General features: G+C 33.4%; 1 protein-coding gene across 6 annotated transcripts in view; it reads right to left on the reverse strand.

Annotated features, from left to right (window-relative positions):
- Positions 1 to 9426, reverse strand: part of LOC118183348 (uncharacterized) — a 384570-nt gene extending 375144 nt beyond the window's left edge. For 3 of the 6 annotated variants that reach the window (XM_085817696.1, XM_085817692.1, XM_085817693.1), the window contains exon 1: positions 8973 to 9398. The gene's annotated coding sequence lies outside the window, so the exon portion shown is untranslated. Of the gene's footprint in view, positions 1 to 8972 lie in introns of all 6 variants that reach the window. The other 3 variants (XM_085817694.1, XM_085817695.1, XM_085817697.1) reach the window with 3 other exon arrangements.
- Positions 9427 to 15404: the final 5978 nt, after the last annotated feature.

A 15404-nucleotide genomic window follows, 5' to 3' on the forward strand; every position in this document is an offset into this window, starting at 1 on the left:
GAAACTCTTTTTTTTTTTTTTTTTTCTCTCGATAAAATTCCCATCATTTCATTCTGCCATTACTCATTTTCATGGAATTCTGTTGCATAGGTTTTGCTACAGACTGCTCAGAAATTTCAAGTTTAATTACGGACACCCTGTATAATGCAGGTCTCTAATATTTGGTGGCAACAATTTGAAAAGTGATACGTCGTTTGTAATAAACCAAAGCAAAATGACAAAACGAAATTAATACCCCTTCTGGGCAAATCGCACTTTTGGGCTAATAGGAAATGAGTTACAAACAGCTTATCTAAAGGGCTCTTTTGAATAAAAGGCAAATTAAAACAAATATTTTACATTTTCTAAAGAGTTAATTTTGCAAAAATCTGCTAAAAATAATGAATAAATAAACAGTGTTTTTCCTCTGATAAGAGTACATGTAAACAGCTTATAAAATAATTGAAAATGTTACATTAATTTAAACACAAAAAACATAAGATTGCTATGCTGACATAAACAACTGATCGCTGTATCTTGTGAATTCATGATGCTCACAGTGGCATGAGTTTTGACATCACCTCTCACAAATATCTGTCGAACATACTACATTATGCTAGCTTTACCCTGAGGTCGCCTATGGCTTTAAGATAATAATACCATAAATCATTCTAAATGAAAAGAAACTAAAATAAAAATTTAGTACCCTTTCCTAGATCTAGTATTTTTTCCTTAGATGAGTTAGCATAAAACATTTTTGCTAGGTGGTTGTTACTTTCAGCTTAGCCCTTCCGCTGCTATAGATCAGTAACAACAATCTAATGATTCTCATGCATTTATTTATCACAATTTTAAAATATAAAAAAGCATGTTCAATCGACTGAAAGAACACACTACATCTTCTTGTTAATCTTTATTTCCTTTCACTTCACTTACATTCACTTTAGACTTCATTCAGTTTTGTTTAGCACCAATATTCCTCATTGCTTCGCATAACCCAGAATTAAGCACCAAATTACCTCTTAATTCGCCGGAAATGCATGGGACAAGAAGTGTCATAAATTTCTATCTGCTACCTTTTTTTTTTTTTTTTTTTTTTTTTCGCAATATCTATACAAGATACATGGCATAAAAGTAACCAGCTTGGGAAGAATAAAACTTGCACTGCTCTGATCGAAATATTTTACCAACGCTCATAAATTTTATAAAAACAACATGGCAATTGTACATCTATCTCCGCGTAGCTGATTGGTTCACTTAACATGCTCTGCCCACCAAAGGTTGCATTTAAGTGAAAGGATCAACCGCTGGTTCAATGACGGTATACTGGTTAAGCGAGCCAACTGCGATTCCGAAAGGCGCGTGGTTCGAGCCCCCGAGAAGGCATGGATGTAAATTGTCTGTCCCCTCATAGGAGGTTACCATGACCGCCTATTAGGTGCCTCCATAATAAAATAGCCACCACTTTTGGCCTTAGTAGTGGCGAAAGCTTAAAAATGGTTAATGCCAGCCATAAAAAAAATATATATATATATATATAAATAACTGATGCGCAAGGTCCAGTAGAAAGACCTTCCCGAATTAGAAAACAAATAAAAAGGGTAACATAAATACTGTGTGGAATTTGTGACCCAGGTATGCGGAAACGAGTACAGACTTACGTTTAATGTCTTCCCACTGCTCGAATGTGATACAGCTAGCTCTGTTTAAATTTGAAAAAGAGATTCTACCTCTCGGTCATCCGACTCATTCTGACTTTTGCTTCCCCTGCCTGGGCCCAATGCAAACGACAGGCACTAACTATAAGAAACTGCAGATTGTTCAAAACAAGTTCCTGAGAACCATAACTGGTGCTCCTTACTTTGTCCGCAACGGAAGTCTGCACTCAGATTTAAAATTAGAGTCAATCCAGGAATTTAACGACAGGATTAATGAAAAAATTTTCAATATAACGATTAATCTAAACCAGCGTTTCTTAAACTGTGGGTCGCTAAAAAATTTAGCAGTTTTGATATTTCTTTAACTTTTAATAATAATTTTAAAATTGCCAAATATTTTTACACAATGTATCTGAAAATAGATAAAGACAATACAGACAAAGAAAAAAGTTTCGACGCATTTTTTTTATAATAGGAACGTTCATTTTACTTGCTTTGCACGTGACGCTGTCATTTCGTCTGCTCCTTACTTAAAATTTTCACATTGTTCCATGTCTTAAAATTAGAAATTAAAGTTAATGACTTAAAACTGTAATGGTATATTACAGTACAAGTGAAAAAACTGACAGTTTCACACACGCGTGTGTCGGATTTGCACGATGATTATGGGGTCCCACAAAATTTTCGTATATATTATGCGGTCCTGAGGGTCGCGAAAGTATCTCAGTGTTAAAAAGGGGTCGCGACTGAAAAAAGTTTAAGAAAGCCTGATCTAAAACTTCGCTGAAATTCTCATTACGAGATTCTGAACGAAGACAAACTCCTACGCCCATTTACCGCTCATCTCCTTCAGACCTACCCGAGTCGTCCAATGAAAAAACAGCACGTCCTCTCAGGATTCATATTTTCTAACAATGTTTACGGACTTGATGACCTTGTTTAAGGACAAATAGTTCATAATTTTAGACACGGCATTTCATCACTGAAGCACTGGGCTTCATTTTTTCCCCTTTCAGATCAACCTCAGCGTCAAAACCCACACGGGGTTCCCTAAGGAATCTTGAAAGAGCAGGACTTAGAGCACCTCCAGCTGAATGCCAAAATACCCACAATCTCCAATCTTTGGTTCCGTTAAATGCAACGCTCGATCCTAAGTCGCTGAATATTAATAGTTCGGTACAGGATTCGAATCACGGCGATCGGGCTGGGTGCATGAACGTTTCCGTGATCTTCATCATGTGTGACGTGTATTACCTACTCTTAGAAAGTCCTCCATGAAGGCATTCCTCTCCTTAAGAAGATAGCCGACGTATGCTTTGCCATAATCAAAGTAAACCATACCAAAATAAAATCAAATTAAGGCACCTCGCATACAGATTATCCACCAAAAGAGGGACGCCTTCCTGGAGCACTTTTTAACGGAAACGGGCTCGTATTTATGGTAACACATTAAGAAAACCTACGAAACCATCTATGCAGCCAACAAAATTGCCAGGATCTGGAAATGGGTCGAATTACTAGTATTCAGATCTCTTATCCATTCGTTTATTAATGGGTCTAAATATATATAAAAAACTCATGTTCAGATTGTCTCTGAAACGCATACAGCCATATATAAATTAAAATGAAGTCAATTTCTGTCTGCATTTTTCTAGATTTTTGAGTTCAACTTTGCGACTGAAATGAATTAGGTTATTTGGATTATGGCAAAGCATGCGAGGGCTATCTGCCTGGGAGGAGGAGACTCCGTGGAGGAGTTTGAAAGGAAACTGGCTTGTATGCATGAGAAAAACCACAAAAATTCTTATGCAGCCCGGATCTGCACCCAGACTGCAGTCAGGATTGCCTGGATTTGCAGCCCGGATAACTGCGATGGAGAGCCATTTGGAGACTACAGGCAGGACAAAGTCAAACAGAAGTGGCCAGATGGCTAAATGTAAGCTCCTTCTTCTATGGTTCACAGACTTTGGAGGCAATTTCAAACCACAGATTTGACATCTAGGACGTTCAGCCAAGGACGGCCAACAGCTACAACGAGCGCCGATGACCGATTTTTGACATTATGTGTACGCAGGAATAGATCCTCCCTTGCTGCAGCCACCGGAAGGTTCGTGTCTTCGTCAACTGTGCGTAGAAGGCTTCACGAAGGTGGTCTGTATGCGAGGCGACCAGCCATTTGTGTGCCGCTCACGTTACGCCATAGGAGAGACCGTTTTCAGTGGGCACGACAACATGTCCACTGGACGCCTGATCAATGGAGGGCGGTTCGCTTTACGGATGAGTCCAGGTTTAGTCTAGAAAGCGATAGTAGGCGTTATTTAATATGGAGAGAACCTAGAACCCGTTATCATTTATGAAAGAGATGCATACGGAAAAGGCAGTGTCTGTGTTTGGGGTGGCATCTCTTTGGGTGGACGCACAAACCTCCATGTCTTTCCAAGAGGAACCGTGAATGCTCAGATTTATAGAGATGACATCCTTGATGTTTATGTGCGTCCATATGCCGGGGCAATAGGTGATGCTTTCCTGTTACAGGACGACAACGCAAGACCACACAGGGCTCGCATTGTAGATGATTATCTTGAACAGGAAACAATTATGGGCATGGAGTGGCCAGCTCGATCCCCGGACTTGAATCCCATCGAGCACGTTTGGGATGCTTTAGAGACGTCTAGCTGCTCTCAATCCGCCCCTTCAAACCCTTGTCGCGCTTGCAACTGCTTTGCAAAAGCAATGGTTCTCGTTTCCTATGGAACTGATAGACCGCATAATTGAAAGCATCACACATCGCTGTATGTGCTGTATTGCTTCTAGAGGCGACCATATTCCATATTGAAGGTACTTTTCCTATAGCAAACTGACACCTTCGATTTGTTCATTTTATACATGTGCTAATTTCTATACTACCGCATGTTTGTCTGGTAATTTCTTTTTATGTTATTTGATACCTTATTATGTGTGGGGCTTTTGGTTTTCCGGGATTAATAGTTTAATATTTTATTTGTTTGTTTCTCTTTGTTAGTTTTTTTGAGCACGGCCGGGTCTCTGGCCCCTCGTTTGTTGTTAGATGGGCCGGCCCTTTTGATTAGTCATATGACCAAGTTTTCTTGGTTGGGTGGGCTGAGGGCTGTGCCCTGTTACTTCACCTTATTATGTGTTGTATATTGTGAGTAAGTTTCATTAAAGTCTACATGTAACTTTTTCAGTAATCGTGATTTTTGTGGTTTTTCCGTAATCTATGATAACCAGTGTAAGACACAATGCTTCGATTAGTCGTGTGATAATGATACAATGGCCAAGCATTCGATCTAAAGACCTCTTTCGGTAGAATGCTGCTAGTCAGTGTAGAAAACAGACGCACACCACCTGAATTTTAATAAAATCCGAAATTTTCGAGGATACTACAACAATACAAAATACGAATTCAACGATCTATTTCATAACAACAAAAAAAAAATCTCATTTCTTATTTAAATTTAAATAATAATAGAAAATTCATAATCTAATAATAATAAAAAATTAAATAAAAATAAAGCCCATGAAAAATTTAAATACACCGGGAAAATGTAAATTCTGATTTCCGATTGGTGAGAGATTCGAGTATAAATTACTACACAATCTAGCATAGAAAGATTTAATTTGTATTCAAACTTTTGTCCCAGAGATAAAATGGATCATAACCCTTATGTCAGCTTGCTGTGTTGATGATGCAGAGGTAGATATTGAGGACTGGCGCAAAAATAGAGAATCAGTATAAATGGCTCAAATTTTAATCTCCTACTGGTAGATTGGGAACATCATAGTACTGAACAACCTCTACTTATTCAGGAAAACGTGAAGTTATCTAGAGATTATCATTAACCAAATGTTCACATGACTTGGGCATATAAAAAAAGCACGTGACAGGAAAAGCCTGTGGTATCCGTACTCTTGGAAATTACTCTGAGCTGTCTCTCATCAAAAAGAGGACATAACTATGCATTACAAACTTCAGGTAGTACAGAATAATATTCTGAGAAGAAGTATAAATGCTCATTACCTGATTAGAAATAAATTTATCCATGACGACTTCTAAAATCGACTCTATGGTACACCACATTGCTAAACTTCATAAGCGTTTCTTCGAAACTAGACTTAGATGTGGCACCGCAAATTTTTCAGAAATTCTTAGTAACCAAATCATTCTAAAAGATAAATTGATCAGACTACCTGCTACTCACATGTTTAAGAGATCACAATTTCGAAATTGAGCTTTGACTACCAACGTTTACTTGTTTCTTATGCGGCCTGAGCTTTGTCTCTCGTCGCTGTCCATTAGCTTGGCACACATGCAGTAAAGAAGACTACTTATACCTCGCTTTTTTGACCGCTTTCACCTGCTAGCTCATTAAAGTCATGTGCCATCAATGGCTTCAGTTTCTTATCTAACTTTTTAAGACCTCCTTCTGGGGCCACATAAGCAACCTGATAATGTCTCAGTACCAAACTTTTGTATCAGAGTAAGACTGCATATTTACTCTGATCAATTGTTCTACATGTCTCGAAAATCAAAGGAAAGGGAACAATTGTGTGTGTGAGAAAGATATCATGCAACTTTGACACTGTAACTAGATGTTCTGTTGTGCAAACGCATTGGTAAATTTGCAAAAGGTTTGGTCTGAAACTCTGGGAAAGTAGGTTTTCCTAATTGTCTGCCCTAACCACAACTAACAGACATTTCATTATCAAAGCATTACGAAAAATTTAGAAATACATGCTGCTAAACTGAAAACAGTGTACCTGCAACTACCACCTGAAAATACATTTTTCGTCGGCAACACAGTCGAAGCTAAGCTTTGTGTCTGTCAAAAAAATATACAGACGAAAACTCTTGCGTTTGAAAAAAATAGGTGAAATTTATTGAAAATAAATGCATTTTTGGATCGCATAGTAGATAACAAAACCTAACACAGAAATGAATCGAAGAATTTACTTTCAACAATAAAGAACAGAGGTGATTCTGTCCTGGTCTGGTACTGCATGAGTACCGGAGAGTTCCGAAGTAAACGATCTCCATATAATCCACAAAATTATCAATCGTAAGATGCATATCGATAGTTTAAGCAACAGAATTCAAAACAGTGCCATAAAGGGTCTGAACCAAGGATATTAAACGGTGATAAAAATTTTAAGTACATGGTATACGCGACCATTTATATTGTTACAATACCTTGAAGTGCACTGTATTTCAATCACAGTCATCAAAATTTTTGTGGGATATATTGGTTCGAAAAGTTCGGATTCAGAATGACTTAAAAGAGAAAAGATTCAAAAACAGTTCTCCAACAAGAAGTGGGCGAAGCTCTACGACTCCTATGTGGCGGACTTAGCCAGGAAGACTTCGAACAATTAAAGATCCTAAAGGCTACCCAGACGAAGTATTAATATTTAAGGCTGAACATTTGAATAAAGTTAAAGAGAAACTGAGTTGAGAAGTTTTGGACTCTACCAAAAATAGGAGTTATTCCTTCTTTTATCACCATTATTCAGTAAAGCGCAATAAGTTTTATAATGTGTGTTGTATTTGTTTTAAGTTTAAATCGTTTCGAATCTCTATGCGTGAGTTATTCTTGTTAAAAAAAATTCATGGTTTTCAGAACATTTCTTGCCTATTACATATGACATACGAATGAATACACGAATACTTTTTGCATTCATTCACTGTAGGTTAAAATCGCTTTTTCCAAACAGCAGGATAAAATTACAATTGAAAAGCTAGAATACAAAGAATGTATTAGGTATTAGCGATGATTGTTTTAAATAGGCATTAATAATAACAAATAGTTCAGTTCCGAAAGTAAAAAATCGGAACTTCAGCTTCGTACACATCAAAAGTTTTCCTTGAATTTTCGTCTTCAAGAAGAAGAGAACTTTCATATTACTAAACAAATTAAAGATTAACCCTACATACAGCCGCCAGATGTTTCAAAGAAATAATAAATTCCACCAATAATAATAAATAATACAGATTTTTTTTAAAAAAATTTTATAGTCTGCTCTCAGCAAAATAACTATCAGAATATTTTAATTTTTCAGTTCTTAACAGCACGTTATTTATTTTCTTTACAAAAACACTACCACCGTTAATAAACTACGGAAGATTAATGTCGAAAATAAACATTAAACAAATCTCTTAAAATTATTAAAATGTTTACAGAATACAAGTTCTGCATCTCGTTTTTTTTTTCCTTAATGGTTAAGGATAAGCCAGAAGATTAAGATTTTGCTTCAGATCTGAAAGATAATTAATGTCAGATACCAAAAATTTATTCCACTTATAATTCAATATTAGCAGAGTCATCATTTTGTTGATTTTTAAGTGGATCCACATTTATTTCAAATTTTATTATTAATTCCTTCAATCGGTACAGTTATTTACTTATAACTATATTCATAAAAATGACATTATTACATCTTCCTATGAGATAAAACTACACGTAAAAATAAATAACCTATGTACAAAATGGCGAAAAAGGCTGTTTATATAAATATTTATTTATAAAAAAAGTAACGCTACAGTTATTAATTTTCAGTTTTAATTTTTTGATTATATTTTATAATTATTATTATATTTTATTTATGCTACATTATTTTAATTATTATATCATTCACATTATATTAAATGCAACTTGTAATTTTTTTTATTACACGTATTTTTCTGCTTTTTGTGCATCAAAGGATAAAATATGTTATCAAAGCATCAAATACGTTATCAAGCATAAATAAATTAAATTTTATTACGTAATCTTTCACACACCAGGAAACAAAAATTGTTTTTGAGAAAAGAAAGCGATTTTAAGTAAGCAAAAAGAAGATGTATCCAACCCCTCCCCCCCCCCCCTCATTTTCCCATTACACTCACTTCTGACAGATGAAACTGAATGCGCTCCTTAAATTTTACATCAATTGGTACATTAAAAAAAAAAAATTGTAAAAAATTTGTTACATATTCAGGACTTCACAAAATAGGACTGATCTAATGTATTATATCGAAATTAATGAAAATGATCCTTAATCTCCAAATAATTCACTCAATACAACACTTACCTAATAAGGCATTCGTTCTACAAGCTAAAGAAGCACTTCAATATGAAATTTGATCTCGTTAATACTGGGAAAAGTTTGTTTAAAGTTGTAATGTACATAACTCGAGCAATATCTATGTTATCTTATCGCACCTCCATAGATCATAATTTCGCTGTATTTCCAGTCACTAATAAAAATTTAAAAATTTAATTGTTATCATAAAATATAAAAATAAATATTTACTAGTTTGAAATATAAAAGGAGACTCACCATAGGATGTCCTGATGAAATATTTCCCACACACCGCATCGTATTCCGATTATGCACTTGTTCGAAAATAGTTACGCACAATGCCGCGAAGAACGCACTAAAGCATGCGTACAAATGAAGCTAACAAACACTCAACTTTTCTTCCTGCGTCACCAGCTGCTCACGAAAAACCTTTCCTCCCTCCCCCACACTCATGCACACACCAACACATCCGTACACACACCCTAAAATTTCGCCATCCGAGAGCTGCAAATTTTCGCTGTCAGTCAGTTTTTACAAATTTCACAAAATACAGATGAGCGGCATTAATACAGAAACAAAATGCAAGATTTAGATTGTTTATTACCTGATCGACAGCGTGCAGAATTTTCAAGCATCAATGCAACGTGTCCCTTAAGATGGCCGATGCACTCTCCGCTGCTGCGTGGTTGGCAGCCGTTCGCGTGGCGGCAGGGTTGCCAAATCTGAGAACGAAACTTTCGCCAAATGTGATCTTTTGGCTACTTCTATTTCCCTTTTTATATTTTTTAAAACTGAATTCTAAAGCGCCTAAATTTTAATTTCGGTGCAAAAAAACAATCAAATAGAATCATCAGTTATGTGAAACAATAAAAAACTAATCATAAAAGAAAAATTCTTTAATTTTTTATGTAATAATACATTGGAGATACCACGATCTCCCAAACCTACTGGCTTAAATCAGTAACGAATTTTAATGTGCACATCGAAAATTAATAACAAGCATACAGTACGAAAGATTAACAAAATTGTTAATAAACTTATTCGTTAACTCGTATTGTTAAACTAAACCTCGGCATTGACATGTGTCAAATCTAATTTTATATATGTATCTAAAGTATATCATAAAATAAACTATCTCGACCTGTGCTAAAACTAATGCAAATAAAAACTAAGAATTATCCCGTTATGTGGACTCCCTCGGCTTTAAACAATCCTCTGGCTTTGGAGCGGACATGTCAGACAGTCAGAAAATCACTCTCTTGCTATTCCAAATGTATCTAAAACTGTTCTAATGTACTGTAAATAACATACTGTAGCTATAGCTAACATACTGTACTATACATAATGTAAAATACATCTAGTAATGTGGACTCCCTTGGCTAAGAACTTTCCTTTGGCTGTGGAGCGGATATGTCAGGTAGCAAGATATTGACTGTTCTGCTATTTCAAAATTAATACTATAATAGGTACAATATGATATACTTATTGTTTTGATACTGACTTGGCTAATATGACTAATAACATGTACGGTTTTATTGTTATTTATATGAGTAATTGCATAAAATCATTGAGAGATGACTTTGCTTCCTTGTACTATAAAATTTACATTAATACTGAATAATTATTTTAGTAAAGTAATCGTTTTGTATCAGAGTAATTGTGTATAGTATTAATTCATTGTATCATAGTTTTGAAACATTGTAATAGAGTAATATAGAGTAATCGTATTGATGATTGTATAGATGATAAGGTTATTACTTTTAAAGTTTACCTAACTAGTATAATTGATAGCGGAATAGTTCTGTTACTAAATAGAGTAATCATACTGAATAAGAGTAATTGTATTGTTTTATAGTATCATGGTGTTAACTGGTTTGGTATGATTAATCATTGTACTTAGTAAATGCATAGAATCACTGTACTAAATTATTATATTTTAGTAATCATAAAGAATCATTCTATTGAATCACTGAATTGTAATGAACAAATTAAGTGCAAGTTATACTGTACTGTACATATCTAACAATTGATTTCTTTTCAAGTAAATGTAACATCAGTACTATAATAGGTACTTAAATGACTATACCCATGTATTTAAATGTTATTAATAACATATATAGTATTATTACAAATCTGAGTATATATATTAAATCACTGAATACTCGTATTGTATCTTTATACTTCAATAACTGCATATAATTATTGCTTTGGTACATGGTCTAAAGAAGCAGTATAATATCACTGTGTATTGCATCATTACATTATTTATAATATTCAGTGTGCAAGGTAAAACTGTGCAGTACATAATTTATAATTAACTGCTTTCAAGTAACATGTAGCATCAATGCTTTAATGATTAATTAATGGTATAATTTAAATGTTTATGCCACTTGGCTAGTGAGGTTTATAATATAAATGGTATTTTTATTAATTTGAGCAATAATATTGAAATTTTGAATAATTATATAGATTTTTGTTCTAATAAGCGCATAGATTGTTGCATTGAATCATTGCATTTGAATAATCGTATAGAATCGTAGTATTGAATTATTCATGAGTAATCGTACGGTATCATTGTATTGAATTATTTATTTGTATAATATTTCCAATGTGCAAGTAAAATTGTACCGTACATATCTTATTTTTGAATTGCTTGCTAGTAATATGTAACATCATTTCAGTAATAAGCACCTGTATGAAAAAAATATTATTTTGATGTCAACATGGCATATATGATTAATAATATGAAAAGTATTATCATTAATTTAAGTAATAGTATTGAATCATTGTATATTTCTAGTGAATCATTGTTTTAATATTCGCATATAATCATTGTTTTGAATCATTGTATTTTAGAAATTGTATAGATTTAATGTTTTTATAGTGTATTTATAGTCTAAGTGCAATTATTCATTTAACTGCATTAATATCAATTTTAATATAATAACTGTATCTTTAGTAGTAAGCTGTAATATAAAAGTTAACAATGACATTCAGAATAATTAGAGACTTATGTGAGATCTAAGCATTTTTATACTTCTCCACTATAAATTTAAGTTGGCAATGTATGAAATATAAGCATTTGTATGTTCTTCGGTTTTTTGTATACTGAGTTTAAATGTTGAATTTTGCATTAGTAAATTCATGTTGACAATGTCGCCACTTATCAATCACAACAGTATAATATAATCATTATGTATTATATATCTTCTTTATGTATTGAATTGTAAACTTTATATGTAACTTGCTAAAATTACTTGATAGGATATTGAATTGTAATCTTATGTGTCACTTGCTAAAGTTATGTTCATAACTCATAAGTACTGTGTTCACACAGATGTAACCATTTTTAATATCTATGTTTTGTAACACTAATCAATGTCCCCTACGAGTGGATCTCGTGTGGCCCTAACATGAGTCAGCTTTAGATAAAAGTGGACGTGGCGCTTAAACCAATTAACCATAATGGTAAAGGGGTGGTGCCCACGTCCTCCGTCACTAAACTAAACTAAACCAAGTTCTTGGGATTAAGTTCCTCACTTTTCTTTCACATATAATTATACGCCCATCGGAACCAAAAATGTTAAAATTCTTTCATCCGCAAGTAAGACATGGTTCCATTATGCTTCAGGTTTATTTACCATTAATTTTGAGAAGGAAAGAATAAGCTTTCTATTTTAGAATTTACAAAACACTCTCTTCAAGTAGAGCTCCTATACAATCCAGCTGATCTGAGTACCCGTCGAATAGTTCCAGATGGAATTGAAATAGAAAAATTTTCAGAAAATTCTGTAGAGATCCTTACAACGCTCAAACGTGGATTTTTCACCTATTTTCTAACTATAAATCTCTGATCACAATGAATTTATTCTGCCGGGCTACCTTTTCTTACTTTATTTTCAATCCGATTTTCTTCTTTAAGCATTTTATCCCATACTACACGTAGAATGGGATAAATTTACCAATTTAGCGATATCCCATATCGATTTTCCACACTTATGATGAAAAATTATCAATTTTTGAATGATATTTGTTGTTTCGTGAAGTCTACGACCAATTTTTAAATATTAAATAAAATATAACGAAGTAAGCAAGCAAAAAATAAAGCTAAGCGAATTTTTAAACGTTATCAAAATGCTAAAATAAGAAAGTGGCAGAGGATAATTTTATTTATGAAATTTGACGAAAATGTTTCGGTGTACGATCACTTTTGCAATGTTTTTATCTATGCCTTTTACATTTTTCAGTTTTAGGAAAAGAAATTAAGTCGGCATTAAAGGTTTAGTTTTATTCAAAATTGGAAGATGATGCGAAAAAATATTGGGCTTTATATTCGAATTCAGTTTCGGACTACATCACTTTTTCTACAAACTCTTAAACTGAAAGAACACGTTCAGGTGTCACTGTATATTGCTCCACCGTTCTATGAAAGGATACATCAAAGTCGTCTTTTCGAGAGAAGTTTCGTAATTCATTAATTTTATATAAAATATATAATAACATTACTTGCTTTTATCACAAAATGTAATTTCTCTAAATAATAAAGTAAGGAAAAAAAACTGTCATCGGAAAACTTCAGATCACAGTCTAACATCTTGAAAAATTTACTATAAAATTCCAGAATTCCAAAGTTACAAAAAAAAAAAATTAGAAATTTAAAAAACATAAAAGTGATAAGATTGATAAAAAATCACAATCGGTTTTTGGTATGCAGATTTCACTTTAACATCTAAAACGATAACCCCCCCCCCAATGGCGGGTACAAGCTGGCATAGACTTTCGCCACTGGCCGCTTTATTATGGAGGCACCTAACAGGTGAGCCACCATTGCCTCCTATGATGAGACAGACAATTTACATCCATGTAGTCTCCGGGGTTCGAGCCTCTGCTCTTCAGACATAAAACAAACATAAAATTTTGTATTTAGAATTCAAACACAAAATTTTGAATCTAGAAGAGCTGTTCTAAACGCCACATAGTGAGGGGGAAATTTACGCCACGCAAAGACGTGTTTATAGGACAGAATATTGTCAATATAATATAGGAATATATATAGGAAAGGTTTATATTTATGTATAGGAAAGGAAATAATATATAATTCAGAAATACATAATATAGGAAAGGTTTAAATATAATACAGAGAATATATATATATAAGGAAGGTTTAAATATAATATAAGAAATATATATATAGGAAAGGTTTAAATATACTATAAGGAGTATATCTAAGAAAGGGTTAAATATTAAAGACGGAGGATATAGGCAATATAATATAGGATGGAGGATATACTTGTGGGGATCATAATATAGGAAAGGTTTGAATATTAAAGACGCTGCAAGTTTTAGCGTATGGAACCTGCAGTAAATATTTAAGTAATATCCGGATTTGCTCCGAATATCTTCATCTGTAAAAATTGTTACTGCTTGGAGTTGTAAAAGAAAGGTTCGAAATTTTTGTTTAGTTTTGTTGCTCTTTTGGTACGTTTATGCACAAAGTTTGTACGAATTAACCAAGGAGGTTAGAACAGATGAAAAATGTAGCCAAGAAAAAAGCAACGAATTGACGTCACGACTTATGACGGCCGCCATACAGAATACGGATAAAATTTCGAAACATATTGTTAAGTAAAACTGCATTAACTTTGAGACTTTCAACTTCCAGGTTTTAACTATGTATATACATTTGTCTTATAGTTACCATATACACATTTTCATGTATTCATTTACACATTATACACATTTTATGAAATCTGAAACAGCGATTTGCAGTCCTTGCAATTTTTCTATATACTAAATAGAAAATCAATTATGTTAAGAATTAAAATTAAAACCGGAGACTTATAAACAATCAATGATATATAGCTAACATATAGACGACACTCATTAAATAGTAACACTTCCTGCTTTGCCAGAAAGCGAAATCCGCAAACGTTCACGCATTCAGTATACAAAATTCAACGAAGTTTTCCTTTGAAGTGTTTAAAAAAGCTGATAAAAGCGAAATAATTGTAAACGACTCGTTTTCGGAGTCACTGATTTTATGCTATTTTTCTCCACCATTTTGATTAACCCGTAATACATTTAAAGAGATAATTATTTCGAAATAAAAATATATGCAGTTTAAAAAATTTTCGTTGATGAATTTTTTATTTTGTGGTTGCAAAAGAAATAAGATAGAGAAACCATTCGACTGCCTCGAGCTTCCCTAGAGAGAAAAAGTATATGAATAATACCATTTAACCAACCTTTTCTAATCAGGAATCATACTAAAAATACAGATACCTTTTTTGCGATGTAAGTACATTTACACCTTCTCTGAGAAACAGAAAAGCTAATAAAAATATATTGCGTTAATGTTATTGTTCCTTGTATGATGTATCAAAATTATTTCGTGAATAAGGCTTGAGATCAAATCAGGAATTAGGTTAACTATGCCGAATCGCTTTGTAACTGAGTTTTAAAACAATCTTATATTAGAAAAGGAGAAGAGAAAAAACAATGTGTGTGGCGTGGACGCACTCATCTGATCAATGCTTACGTTTATACAGAGTGTTGTCATATTTATATACATATATATTCGCTATACTCTTTACATTTACGATGTAAACAGATGAAAATATCCGGATTTGCTCCGAATATCTTCATCTGTAAAAATTGTTACTGCTTGGAGTTGTAAAAGAAAGGTTCGAA

The sequence above is a fragment of the Stegodyphus dumicola genome, chromosome 5 (assembly GCF_044657685.1).
Source record: "Stegodyphus dumicola isolate Sdum_Otavi_A_Nest chromosome 5, ASM4465768v1".
NCBI lineage: Eukaryota > Metazoa > Arthropoda > Arachnida > Araneae > Eresidae > Stegodyphus > Stegodyphus dumicola.